A 13,843-nucleotide genomic window follows, 5' to 3' on the forward strand; every position below is an offset into this window, starting at 1 on the left:
TATGCATGTGAAATGTATTTATATCATATTAACCTCAATTTGAACATGAATTTGCATTGCTCAGTTAGCTTCTTTGTGTGGGCAGTGCCATTGTAGACAAAGATCCTTTGCTCCTGTGAATACGTAAAGGAGTGTGCATCAATTTTCACAGAAAAATCTGTGTCCTGTAACATGCTAATTGTTAAGCGAGTTCAAAGCGTAGCTATGTCATAGCATCAACTTCCCAGTAAACCTGACATGTTTGATGAATCGCTGATTGTGGCCGATGATACAAGGGGCTGGAAATTCAACAACCTTGCGGTGGGTCTTTAGCGCTGTTTTTGGCAAATGGTGTGGTGGGAAATTCCCTGAAGTCTTGCACCGGCGGTTTTGAAATACCGCTGGGGAGCAGACCGCCGCCATGCAAGACTGGAAAAAGTACATTCAGCAATGCGATGACCCGTAGATAGGATCAAAAAGACGTCGGGGGGAAAAACTTGCGTTGCAGCCCTTGGAACAGCGGTAGGTATATAACCCTGCAAAAAAGGTTTTAATTTTTAGTTTTTAATTCTTTTACAGCGATTTGCTAGAAAAGGGTCTTGTGAATGTTTTGTGATTTTTTTTTTTAATTTTCGGAATTTTGGTTTTTCCCCCCCCCCCCCCTTCCCTCGGCCCAACTCGCAGCGGTATCGACCTCGGAGAAAAGTTGCTGAAAATTTGCGGTTTGTGCCGTGAATCCTTGTGCAACGCTAATTTTTACTGCTGAGCGCATTTTTTCCCGAATTATAGGCCTCTGAATCATAGCGGTGTGTTTAGCGGTATTTTTGGCGAAAAATGATGAAAAAATACCGTTATGATCAAAAATTGCATTTTTAGCCCCTTTTAAGGTCTTGTTTATCTCCAGTGTCTTTCCAACGAGGGAACTAAAGCTCAGTGGTTCCAGTATGCATAGCTAATCTACTTTTTGTTTGCATGCTCCTGTGCAAGGGACTATTTGGGAGCTGTTGGTGTTCTTCCTGAAAAGTCCCATTGTTAAAATGTTCTGCAAAGCCTATATTCACCTATTTGTACATTACTGTAGCCTTATTTTGCAGAAGACCCATCTCATTCTTGGATTGACTGCAGCCTAAAACAGTGCCGACTAATGGACTTTGCAGGGCTTGACCTCCATAGCATTGAAGAAATGTGGCTGTACAAAACTGATGGGTTGATTCCAGAGTTTTGTCTTCTGACATCAATCCTGTCTTTTACCTGTTTGTACCTATGTCCCCTTGTTTTGTAGCCCTGATTACCAATTTTGTAGCCCTGATTATGGCAGCATATTCCCAGTCCTCCACTGGCTTGCTGGTGAGAATTTGCTTAATTATGTCTTGGAGCCCGCTACAATTCCATCCTTGAGCTTGCCAGAAAAATTCTCTTTTGGGAGCTGATCCTTGTCGATTCTCTCAATGTAGCTGTGCTTTATCAGCATTGTCTCAATGTTAGGTTCTCATTATAGGTACTTTGGCCATTTGATAATCAGGATGACAGTAATGTGTCACACATGGAATCTGATGAATGCTTTCTACGACAGGTCCAAGACTCAGCAAAGTTCCAACCCTGATCACTATCCAGTATTGACTTTTGGGTAAGGGCAAGATTGGGTTTGGCTGTCACGGCCCCTATGCTTAAATATCCTGCTGGTCCTGTCAAAGGCTAGAAAGTAGGGCCAGTAGATATACAGGTTCGACCTCCCAAATCCGGAGTTCCAAACTCCGTAATGTTCCGAAATCTGGACATCACGCTGATCCATGGAGGGGTCATCCGAAATCCGGAAAATGTTCTGAAATTTGAACATTTTTTTAAATGGGGATAGCGGCATTTTTTTGGCATTTTTCACCAAAAATACCGCTAATCACTCCGTTATTTTTAAAAATCAGCAGAAACCGTGGTCCTCGCCAACTTTAGTCCAAGGCCGATTACCGCTGTGAGAGGCCTTAGGAGGGGGGAAAACACATACAATTGCAAAAAACAAAAAATTCAAAGACACTTAACTATTGAATCACTGAAAAAGAATTTTAAAAAAATAAAAACTTTAACTTACTTTTTTGCAGGTCTTCATACCTACCGCTGTCCCAAATATGATGGAAGCTCAAGTGAGGCTGATTACTTTAATGAAAGATTTTGGGTATAAAAGGAGTGAACTTTGATGGGACAAATGGCCTTTTCTCATACTTCTGCTCATGATTAACCATTTCCTGCCCCTGTTGACCTTTGCTGTCTGGATCCACCATCCTTTGCCACCTAAAAGCCAATGTACTACGGGCCATCCCCTTTTCCATGCCATTTAATTTTTTTTCTTATTTTAGTTAACTCCTGAAAAATACTTTTGCCAGTTGATAAGTGTGGCCTATTGGTCTTAACATTTAACTTCCAGCTACCTTGCCCTCTCTGGTTAAAATAACGAAGACTGTGACTTGGTGGAGATGTGAAAAGAGGAAGTTACATTAGTGATCAAAATATTTTTTTATCTTTTCAATTTTCCCCAGTAGACAGTCTTTTGGTTGGGATAGAATTTCATAGGCAGTGTGGGTCTATGATTTTACCATGTAAGTGGGGGTCAGGGTGTGATGGCTGATGACCAAGACCAAGATTGAAGATAGGACCTCTGATCTCTAGTTTGGTGCCTCAAGAGGCAGTGCATGTCTCCACTAAACCATCAGAGGGGACAAAAAGTTTTAAGGACATGCAACCAATATTTCCATTATTTTGATAAGTTGAATTATACACCACATCTGATTTATATTTTGAGTTAGATTACAAATGCAATAAATACCATTAAATGCAATTTTTGGTTCAGAAATGATATACAGTACTTTTGCGGTAAATTTATACTCTCCCAATTCAGTGTACAGATACATTTATTAAGTTTATTTTGGACAAAGGAGGAAGAACTGGACATTGTTGTCGTTTTTAAACTTTTGTCAATGTACATTCCTGAGAATTGTAGTGCAGGAAAAAAATCTTGAAAGATCCTTCATGTGGAAGCCAATGTGCAAAGGTGGGTGGTAAACTATGAAAAAAAATACAATAATTACAGTACAGAACACCATGCAATATAATACAGGGACTAAAATATAATTCAAGTACAAATAGATAAAAGACAATGTTTGTAAAAAGCCACTTGTGTGAAATTAAAAGACTTGAATTACAATGCCATGATAAACCAAAGGAAATGGGGCTAAGAATTTTACGGTAATGGCATTAGATAAGTTAATCTTATTACCACGCTATTTAACACCCCTGTTACAACAAATAAGCACTTGTTCATTACTTCACAAAACCAATGTTAGGAAACATGCAACCAGAGTGTGTTTGATTTTATTCATCACATTGTTTAAAAAAAGTATAAATAGAGTGTTCAGTTTTTTTCAGTTTCATTATCTAAAATCCAGACCATTATGGCCTTGATGTGGCCCTTGCTTATGTGTGCCAGTGCACTGGCTGCTGAATTCAGTTAGTTTACCAGGTAATTTCATGCATTTTTTTGAACATTTGTACTTTTTTTTTCTTTTCAAGCCATTTTGTGGGTTTTTCTTTGTGCCATTTTCTTTGTTGGCAATTCTAGTAATGTTCGTTCATCGCCCAATACAGTGGACCACTTTTATTTCAGTTTATTATTTGGGAAAAAAAAGATTCAAATGATTTGTGCAAATATGAAGGACTTGAAATTAAATAAGAAATAAAACAATTCTCATTTTTAACAAATCTCCTTATAAAGTTATTTACATTGAATGAATTTGATATTTGTACAGGGTTCAGTATTTTGTCACTGAAAATGTGATTTTGTTTGAAAAGCATTTACTGACTTTAAAAAGATTATCCATAAACAATTTTGCCGAATTTAATATATATTTAAATTTGATGTGAATTAAATGTGAGACTATTACCAGAGTTTTCACAGATGTTTGGAAAGACTTGTTTATATCTGATGAGTTATACAAGTTATAAATTGTAGATGTTGAAAAAACACCTTCCTACTGGTTGAATTTGGCAAAAGAGAAAATGCAGAAGAACATGGCCTCTCCCTCTACAAGGAAGGTGAAGAATGTAATTATATTCCTCGGAGATGGTAAGTGAAGTTTTCTCACCTGAACTTTATCAAACTTCTGCATTTTTCAACTTTTCTTTAATGAAAGAGTTCTGAATTTATGGAATGACTTGAAATCAGCTGTTGAGTTTCTCATTTTTCACAAGCTGCAGCATTTAAAAAATTATTTTCTTTGTTCAGCCACGAGCCATGATTTTTTGTTCTAAGGTATGGGGATTACCACGGTTACAGCAGCTCGGATTTTAAAAGGGCAACTCAATGGTTTTTATGGTGAGGAATATAATCTAGAAATGGATTATTTTCCATACACTTCATTAACAAAGGTAGGAATAATTTTTAATAGCTTAAATATGCCTGTCAAGTTTTGGGGTTTTGTTTTGACTATTTTTGCACAGAGGATTTGGACAAAATGAGCATCACGAGCAGCTAGAATAAAAAAGTGGTGTATTTGAAAAATGAGTTATGAGTTTGCCTATGGACTCACGTTGCCCCATAACATCCAATTCAGCATACATGTACATTTATTATAACATTTATTTTGGACAGAGGAGGAAGAACTGGACATTGTGTCTTGTTTTAAACTTTGTAGTCAATATAGATTTCTGAGAATTATAGTGCAAAAATATCTTGAGAAGCCAATATGTAAAAGTGGATGGTAAACTAAAACAATTAAAAACATATAATTACAGTTTCCTTTTTTCACAGGTGTTTAAATATGCCATTTTAAGCTGCATTGTTTTATGGGAGCATTGTTACACCTTTGTTTTTCCAAAATAAAATTCCACCACATTATAAACACAATTTCCTTATAACTCAAACTTCCAGGACAGACCTATTGAAAGAATGTTAATGTTATAAGACTTTTCTTAGTGCCTTTATCAATGTGTATATAGGGAAATATACTGACAAACAAAAAAAAGGCACATTGTATTAACAAATATTAGCTGCCTGGCTAGGAGACAAAGAAAACAGTAGAGGTAAATGGATATTTTTCGCAGGGGAAAAGGAAGAGAAATGGAATTAGAGTATATAGCTCCTGCTGAAGATCTGCCACAACACAATTGACTGGCCTAACTCTGCATTAAATTTGATTATACTACGATAGATAATTTACAAAAAGATTATTTTTCTTCCATTTTATGACGGGACTGTTTTCTCTTTAAAATCTAGGTTTATTGTGTGGATGCCCAGGTGCCTGACAGTGCATGCACTGCTTCTGCTTTCCTTTGTCGTGTAAAAACAAAAAAAATCACTAGGTACAACAGCTGCTGTTGAGTACAACCAATGTAATTCAACTTTTGGCAATGAAGCCACTTCAATTTTGAATTGGGGCAAAAGTGCAGGTACTGTAAATACTACAAAAAACCTGTGGTTTCCCACATCAGTCAAGAATGGACCATTGACATACTGGTGGTCCAGAGCTGCTTAATAAAAAAATATGTAACTAGAGAAGTCATGAACACCTGTAAATCCAAGTCAACAAGAAGCCACTTCCCTCATAACTGTACCTCAACCCCCCTCCACCCATTATTTTGCTTTTCTTCATTTCTATTCATGAAAAATGGCCAACACCTTATCAAGATGAGGGGGTAAATAGTGCTGAGCCATTGACAATGAAGAACAACCAATTGAAATCTATCTGATTTTTAAAAAAAAAATATAGAAAAATAATCTCCAATTTGTAATGTAAGAACATGCTGTTTATAGCAAAATGTTTTTGAAACTACACCTAATAATGTAGCTACACAATATTATAACATCCACATCAAGTGAACTTCATGAGATGAAGAACTGCATAAAGTAATCCCATCAGTGACATGGAGAACGTACCAATTCTGGTGAATCAAAGCAGTTTGTGATGGAATAATGTAATGTGTGCATTAATGTGCAAAACAATTATAATGTGTTCAAAGAAATTGACTGAAAAAGAAATACTAAAATAGAAAATAACAAAATACATCACGACTGTATATTAAGATGATTAGATATTAATAGAAATTCCAATATAACTAAGTTTTTACCATTAGACTTCTCTTAAAGTAACTATTATCCTGCAATGAAACTGCTAATTTTTTTTTTTAAATGAGTGATGCAAAGCGTTGGATTGTAACTTTCTAATATCACCCAGGGAAATCTGTTGGTATTGTTACAACAACTCGATTAATGCATGCCACTCCAGCAGCTGCATATGCTCACGCTGTAAACCGCAAATGGTACAGTGATGCAGAGATGAGTGATGTGGCCAAAAACAGGGCTGCAAGGACATTTCAACTCAACTCATCTACAATATACCCAACATTGAGGTAATCTCTCACAAACAACTTGTAGACGATATAGTAAAATGTAGATTATTTCGAACACACCCATGTAATGATCTGCTGAGCCATATGGATTAGGATGGCCCTAGGTGTGATACCTTACCTGTGCTGAGTTAGCTGACCATCAGTTATCCTCGGTGTCCCTGATGCAATTGGCTTCAATGTCTCTGAGCTAGAGAGATGATAAACTTCCCATTCATGAGCATTATCCAGTGATCCCTGCTGACAAATGCAAATTGTAGAGATCAGATGAGCACAGGATGGTTTTTATGGTCCAAAACCTGTCAATACTCTCTGCCTACTGTGGCCACATGTACCAGTTACTACTAATCTGCTGGTACTTTTGGAATGCACTTCACTAGTCTCTAGCTTAAGGATAGGTTGGAGAAAGGGGCAGCACATTGTAGAAAGTACGGGTTTTTTCCATGTCTGTTTTTCCTTCAGACATGAATATATTTTTGATTTAATTTGGATATTCCATATTATTATTGAAAGAAGTTTTCTTGGTGTCTGGCCAATATTCTTCCCTCAACAGAAACTACAAAAAAACCCAGATTGCATGGACATTCCTTTCATTACTGTTCATGGGACCTTGTTTTCCACAATGATTTCCACATTCACCTCCATGACATTGTTACTAGACTCTGTTCCTAAAGCTGCCAGAAGAGCCTGCTGTCAAAGCTGAATTAATAGTAACATAGGAACAAGAGTAGGTCATTCAGCCCCTCGAGCCTCAGCCTGTTCCATCATTCAATTAAATTATGGCTGATCTCTATCTTAACTCAGTTTTTACCCACTTTGGTTCCGTAACCCTTAATGCGCTTGCCTAACAAATGTCTATCAATCTATGTTTTGAAATTGTCAATTCATCCCAGCCGCAACAACTTTTCTGGGGGAGAGCAATCCAGATTTCCACTACCCTTTGTGTGAAGAAGGTCTTTCTGACATCTCCCTTGAATGGCCTAGCTCAAATTTGTGGGTTATAGAATCATAGAAATGTACAACACGGAAGGAGGCCATTTCGGCCCATCGTGTCCGCGCCGGCTGACTAAGAGCTATCCAGCCTAATCCCACCTTCCAGCTCTTGGTCCCTAGCCCTGTAGGTTACGGCACTTTAAGTGCACATCCAAATATTTTTAAAATGTGGTGAGGGTTTCTGTCTCTACCACCCTTTCAGGCAGTGAGTTCCAGGCCCCCACTACCCTCTGGGTGAAGAAATTTCCCCTCATATCTCCTCTAAACCTCCCCCCAATTATTTTAAATCTATGACCCTGGTTGTTAACCCCTTTGCCAAGGGAAATGGGTCCTTCCTATCCACTCTATCCAGGCCCCTCATAATTTTAAACACCACAATCAGGTCCCCCCTCTGCATCTTCTGTTCCAAACAAAACAGACCCAGCATCTCCAATCTTTCCTCATAGCCAAAAGTCTCCAGTCCAGGCAACATTCTTGTAAATCTCCTCTCCACCCTTTCCAGTGCAATCACATCTTTCCTGCAATGTGGTGACCAGAATTGCACACAGTACTCCAGCTGCGGCCTAACTAGTGTTTTAAACAGTTCAAGCATAACCTCTTTGCTCTTGTATTCCATACATCAACTATTCCATATGCCTTCTTAACCACCTTATCTACCTGGCCTGCTACCTTTAGGGATCTGTAGACCTGCACTCCAAGGTCTCTTTGTTCCTCTACACTTTTCAGTGTCGTACTATTTAACGTGTATTTCCTTGCCTTGTTAGACCTCCCCAAATGCATTACCTCACACTTATCCAGATTGAATTCCATTTGCCACTGTTCCGTCCACCTGACCAGTACATTGATATCTTCCTGCAATCCACAGCTTTCTTCTTCATTATCAACCACACAGCCTATTTTAGTGTCATCTGCAAACTTCTTAATCATACCCCCAACATTCAAGTCCAAGTCGTTGATGTATACCACAAAAAGTAAGGGACCCAACACTGAGCCCTGTGAAACCCCACTGGATACAGCCTTCCAGTCATAAAAACACCCATCAACCATTATTCTTTGTTTCCTGCCTCTGAGCCAAATTTGAATCCAACTTGCCACTTCGTCCTGGATCCCATGGGCTTTTACTTTCATGACCAGTATGGCATGTGGGACCTTATCAAAAGCTTTTCTAAAATCCATATGCACTACATCATATGCATTACCCTCATCGCCCGTCCTGGTTACCTGCTTGAAAAATTCATCAAGTTAGTCAGACACAACCTTCCCTTAACAAATCCATGCTGACTGTCCTTGATTAATCCACGTCTTTCCAAGTGAAGATTTATCCTGACCCTCGGGATTTTTTCCAGTAATTTTCCCATCACAGAGGTTAAGCTGACTAGCCTGTAATTACTCAGTCTATCCCTTGCTCCCTTTTTAAACAAAGGTACAACATTAGCAATCCTCCAGTCCTCTGGCACTGCACCTGTAGCCAGAGAGGATTGGAAAATGATGGTCAGAACCTCTGCTATTTCCTCTTTTGCTTCTTTTAACAACCTGGGATACATTTCATCCGGGCCTGGGGATTTATCCACTTTCAAAGCTGCTAAGCCCCTTAATACTTCCTCTCTCGCTCTCTCTTTATCTCGTCGAATATTTCACACTCCTCCTCCCTGATTGCAAAGTCTGCATCGTCCCCCTCTTTTGTGAAAACAGATGCAAAGTATTAATTAAGAACCATAGCCAAGTCTTCCGCCTCCACACACAGGTTACCTTTATGGTCTCGAATAGGCCCCACTCTTTCTTATCCTCTTGCTCTTAATGTATTTATAAAACATCTTTGTGTTTTCCCTGATTTTACTTGCCAACATTCTTTTATGCTCTCTCTTTGCTTTCCTGATATCTTTTTTAATTGCACCCCTGCATTTCTTATACTCCTCTAGCATCTCTGCAGTATTGAGTTCTCAGAATCTGTCATAAGCTCCCTTTTTTTCCTTCATCTTGCCCTGTATGTCCCTTGACATCCAGAAGCCTCTAGAATTGTTAGCCCCACCCATTTTTTTAAGGGAAGATACTTGCTCTGTACCCTCAGGATTTCCTCCTTGAATGCCTCCCACTGCTCTGACACTGATTTACCATCAAGTAGCTGTCTCCAGTCCACTTTGTCCAAATCCCACCTCAGCTCAGCAAAACTGGCTTTACCACAGTTGAGAACTTTTTTTTTCCTGGTGCACCTTTCTTCTTTTCCATAACTACCCTAAATCTTACTGAATTATGATCACTAGCACCAAAATGCTTTCCCACTGATAATCCTTCCACCTGACTCTCTTCATTCTCCAAAACCAAGTCCAGATCCGCCACCTTCCTTGTTGGGCTTGTTACATACCGGCTAAAGAAGTTCTTCTTAATGCATTTTAGGAATTCCGCACCCTCTGTACCATTCACACTGCTTTTTTCCCAGTTAATATTAGGGTAGTTAAAAACCCCCACTATTACAGCTCTACAGTTTTTGCACTTTGCAGCAATTTGCCCACATATTTGTTCCATCTCCCTCTGACTGTTTGGGGGTCTATAATACATTCCTAGTGGTGTGATCACCCCATTTTTGTTGTTCAATTCAACCCATATGGCCTCATTTGATGACCCCTCTAACATATCATCCCTCCTCACAGCTGTAATTGTTTCTTTAATCAATACTATGACCCCCCCACCTCTTTTTTTTAATCCCCCTCTCTATCCCGTCTGAAAACCTTGTAACCAGGTATGTTGAGCTGCCATACCTGTCCTTTCAGCCGTGCCTCAGTAATGGCTATAATATCGTACTCCCAAGTGTCTATCTGTACTCTCAGCTCATCTGCCTTATTCCCTATACTCCTTGCATTGAAGTATATACCATTTATTGGTGCCAAATTCTCTTGTGTATTTTACAGCCCTTGTTTTCTTCTGTCTTCCAAATTCACTTTCTACTTTTCTGCTGCCCAATTCCAGCTTTGCTGCTTTCCCCACTGAATCTATTCTCTGGTTCCCATCCTCCTGTCAAGCTAGTTTAAACCCTCCCCAACAACACTAGCAAACCCTCCCACGAGGATACTGGTCCCGGCTCTGTTGAGGTGCAACCCGTCTGGCTTGTACACAGGTCCCACCTCCCCCAGAAATGGTCCCAATGCCTCAGAAATCTAAAGCCCTCCTGTCTGCACCATCTCTCCAGCCACATATTCATCTTCTCTCTCCCCCAATTCTGTACTCACTGACACCAGCAGTAACCTGGAGATTACTACCTTTTGAGGTCCTGCTTTTTAATCTAGCTCCCTAAACTTTGCTTGCAAGACCTCATCCCTCTTTCTACTTATGTCATTGGTACCGATATGGATCATGACCTCTGGTTGCTCACCCTCTTCTTCCCTCTTCTTCCCCCTCCCCCCACCCCCCCCCCCCCCAGAATGTCTTGCAGCCGCTCGGTGACATCCTTGACCCTGGTAAAAGGGAGGCAACATACCATCCTGGAGTCACGTCCAGAAATGCCTGTCTGCTCCCCTGACTATCAAGTCCCCTGCCACTATTGCTCTTTCATTCTTCTTCTCTTCCCTCCCCGCCCTGGTGCAGGTGAGCCACCCATGGTGCCATGGACTTGGCTCTGGCTGCACTCCCCTGAGGCACCATCGCCCTCACCAGTACTCAGAACAGAGATGCACTCGGGACTCCTGCCTAGTCCTCCTCTTCTGTCTGATGGACACCCACTTCCTCCCTGCATACTCTTTAGTTCCGGGGTGACCACCTCTAGAAACGTGCTATCCACGTAGTTCTCAGCCTCGCGGATGCACCGCAGTGACTCCAGCCGCAGTTCAAGCTCCACAATGAGCTCAAGTTGCTGCAGCTGGAGACACCACCTGCACATGTGGTCGTCCTGGCTGTGTGAAGCGTCCAGGACTTGCCACATGATGTGTACTCCACGGGACTGTGCTGCCCTGCCATGCCTCTAGTTAAACTATAAACTAAACTATGAAGTAAACGTAACACTTGAAGGCAAAAATAAACATTCACCAGCTACTCACCAATCAGCTCTTTCCCTTGTGCTGATGTCACTTTTGGTTTCTGATGTCACTCCTGTAGAGTTACTGCGGGCCTCCGCACACTCGCTGCCCCGGTCTGCACTGTCTCTGGGCCTCCGCACACTCGCTGCTCCGGGCCTCCCGCTCATTGCCCCGGTCTGCACTAAACTGCCCCAGTCTGCACTGTCTCTGGGCCTCCCGCTCACTGCCCCGGTCTGCACTGTCTCTGGGCCTCCGCACACTTGCTGCTCCGGTCTGCACTGTCTCTGGGCCTCCGCACACTTGCTGCTCCGGTCTGCACTGTCTCTGGGCCTCCGCACACTCGCTGCTCCGGGCCTCCCGCTCATTGCCCCGGTCTGCACTAAACTGCCCCGGTCTGCACTAAACTGCCCCAGTCTGCACTGTCTCTGGGCCTCCCGCTCACTGCCCCGGTCTGCACTGTCTCTGGGCCTCCGCACACTCGCTGCTCCGGGCCTCCCGCTCACTGCCCCGGTCTGCACTGTCTCTGGGCCTCCGCACACTCGCTGCTCCGGGCCTCCCGCTCACTGCCCCGGTCTGCACTGTCTCTGGGCCTCCCGCTCACTGCCCCGGTCTGCACTGTCTCTGGGCCTCCCGCTCACTGCCCCGGTCTGCACTGTCTCTGGGCCTCCCGCTCACTGCCCCGGTCTGCACTGTCTCTGGGCCTCCCGCTCACTGCCCCGGTCTGCACTGTCTCTGGGTCTCCCGCTCAATTTATACTCTGCCCGCTCGCTGCCACCGCTGCTCTGGTTATGCCTCCTTGTTCTGGACAACCCTACCAGAGTAATTGGTTTCTCTCTACCTGCCCTGTCAACTCCTTTGATCATCTTAAATGCCTCAATTAGATCACCCCAATCAATATTCAAGAAATACAAAGCTAGTTTGTTCAACCTGTCCTCATAATTTAACCCTTTTAGCCCTGGTATAATCCTGGTGAAACTACATTGCACTCACTCCAAGGCCAATATATCCTTCCTGAGGTGCAGAATTGAACGAAGTCCTCCAGGTGGGATCTGACCAATGCTCTGTATTGCTGTAACATAAACGTCCATCTCTTTGTATTCCAGCCCTCAAGATAAAAGCCAACATTGCATTAGTCTTTTAAATTAGTTTTTGTCTCTGTCCATTAGCTTTTAGTAATTTCTGTACTTGGACCGATTAATCTTGCTGTTTATCACAGTTCCTAGTTTCTCTAGTTTAAACCCAACCACATTGGTTGCCTCAGAACCTATGTGCTGGAGCAGATGCTATGTTTGCTGCAGTGCACATTACTTGTAATGTGATTTCACTGCTTTGAATTGAGTTAAATTTAATATATAACATTGGTAGCAGACACAGTCAGTAACACAGCAAACCCACTGCTTCACTAGTCAGGTCCCTGTGCATTCCTTTTTTTTATACAAGTCTGTCGAGGTAAAATGAAAGAGCAATATTGCCTCTTCAATTTGAACTGAAATAGCTAGATTAAAAATTGGAAGACACGTGAATGGAACTTGTGTAGAAATACTGATGAGTTGTCACAAAATATTTTAATGGGCTTAAAAAAAAGTTTCAGCGTCTTTCTAAAAATCAAAGTTAAATCATTCATATTGACCTTGAAGATCTGTCTATTTATTGTTGTTTCCCCCAGCTATTTTCTTCCCTCCTGAAGATGACTTTTTGTAGAATACAGTTCATGGGCCTCAATTGCTCTCTGATGTCCAAGTAACACGTGTGCTAATTTGGAAAACTAGCAAAGCTGAATAACAACAACCTGCATTTATGTAGCGACTTTAATGTGAAAAAAGTGCTTCACAGATCGGTGTAAGGAGAACTGGAAGGGAAAGGGGTGATTGAAAGCTTGGTCAAAGAGATGGGTCTCGAGGTTTTTAAAGATTGAGATATATCATGGGGAATATACCCAACATTCCTTCATTTGTATTGGAGGGAAAAGAACATAAGTACATAAACGCCTAAAGGGGGAAATCCAAATGTTGAATGCACAATATTGATAATGCATTTCTATGACAATCTAATAACATAATCCCCTTGAATTTTTACATGAAAATTGTGTGTTCTGGTTACTTTTAAGCAGTTTTATAATTAACAATTGATAAAATATTAATCAAATAAAAAAAAAAACAAGTCAGTAGACCATTCTTCCTTTCAGTTAATGGTGGCACTCCTCCCTCCCAGTCAATGGTAGCACTCATCTTCCTACTCCAACCCAAAGAAGTGCTCCCAGCTTCTTCCCTTTTCCCACCCAAAAAACGGTTCCAAGCTTCTTCCCCCTTCCCTCTTCTTCTCATTTCCCATTTCCCTCTCCTCACCATTGACATTAATTTTCCCCTTCCATCACTCTTTCATTGTTACTTATTTTTGCTCCTCCCTTCACTCTTCATAGGTATCCATTTCCTCTTCCTTCTATTTTCTCCTTCCCTCACCCTTTCAAATGCCAT

The 13,843-nt window shown here is 41.3% G+C and overlaps 1 pseudogene; it reads left to right on the forward strand.

The window, feature by feature from the left end:
• Positions 1 to 237: 237 nt before the first annotated feature.
• The window catches only part of LOC139266230 (alkaline phosphatase-like), a 40,513-nt pseudogene continuing 26,907 nt past the window's right edge, over positions 238 to 13,843 (forward strand).

The sequence above is a fragment of the Pristiophorus japonicus genome, chromosome 6, assembly GCF_044704955.1.
Source record: "Pristiophorus japonicus isolate sPriJap1 chromosome 6, sPriJap1.hap1, whole genome shotgun sequence".
NCBI classification, from domain to species: domain Eukaryota; kingdom Metazoa; phylum Chordata; class Chondrichthyes; family Pristiophoridae; genus Pristiophorus; species Pristiophorus japonicus.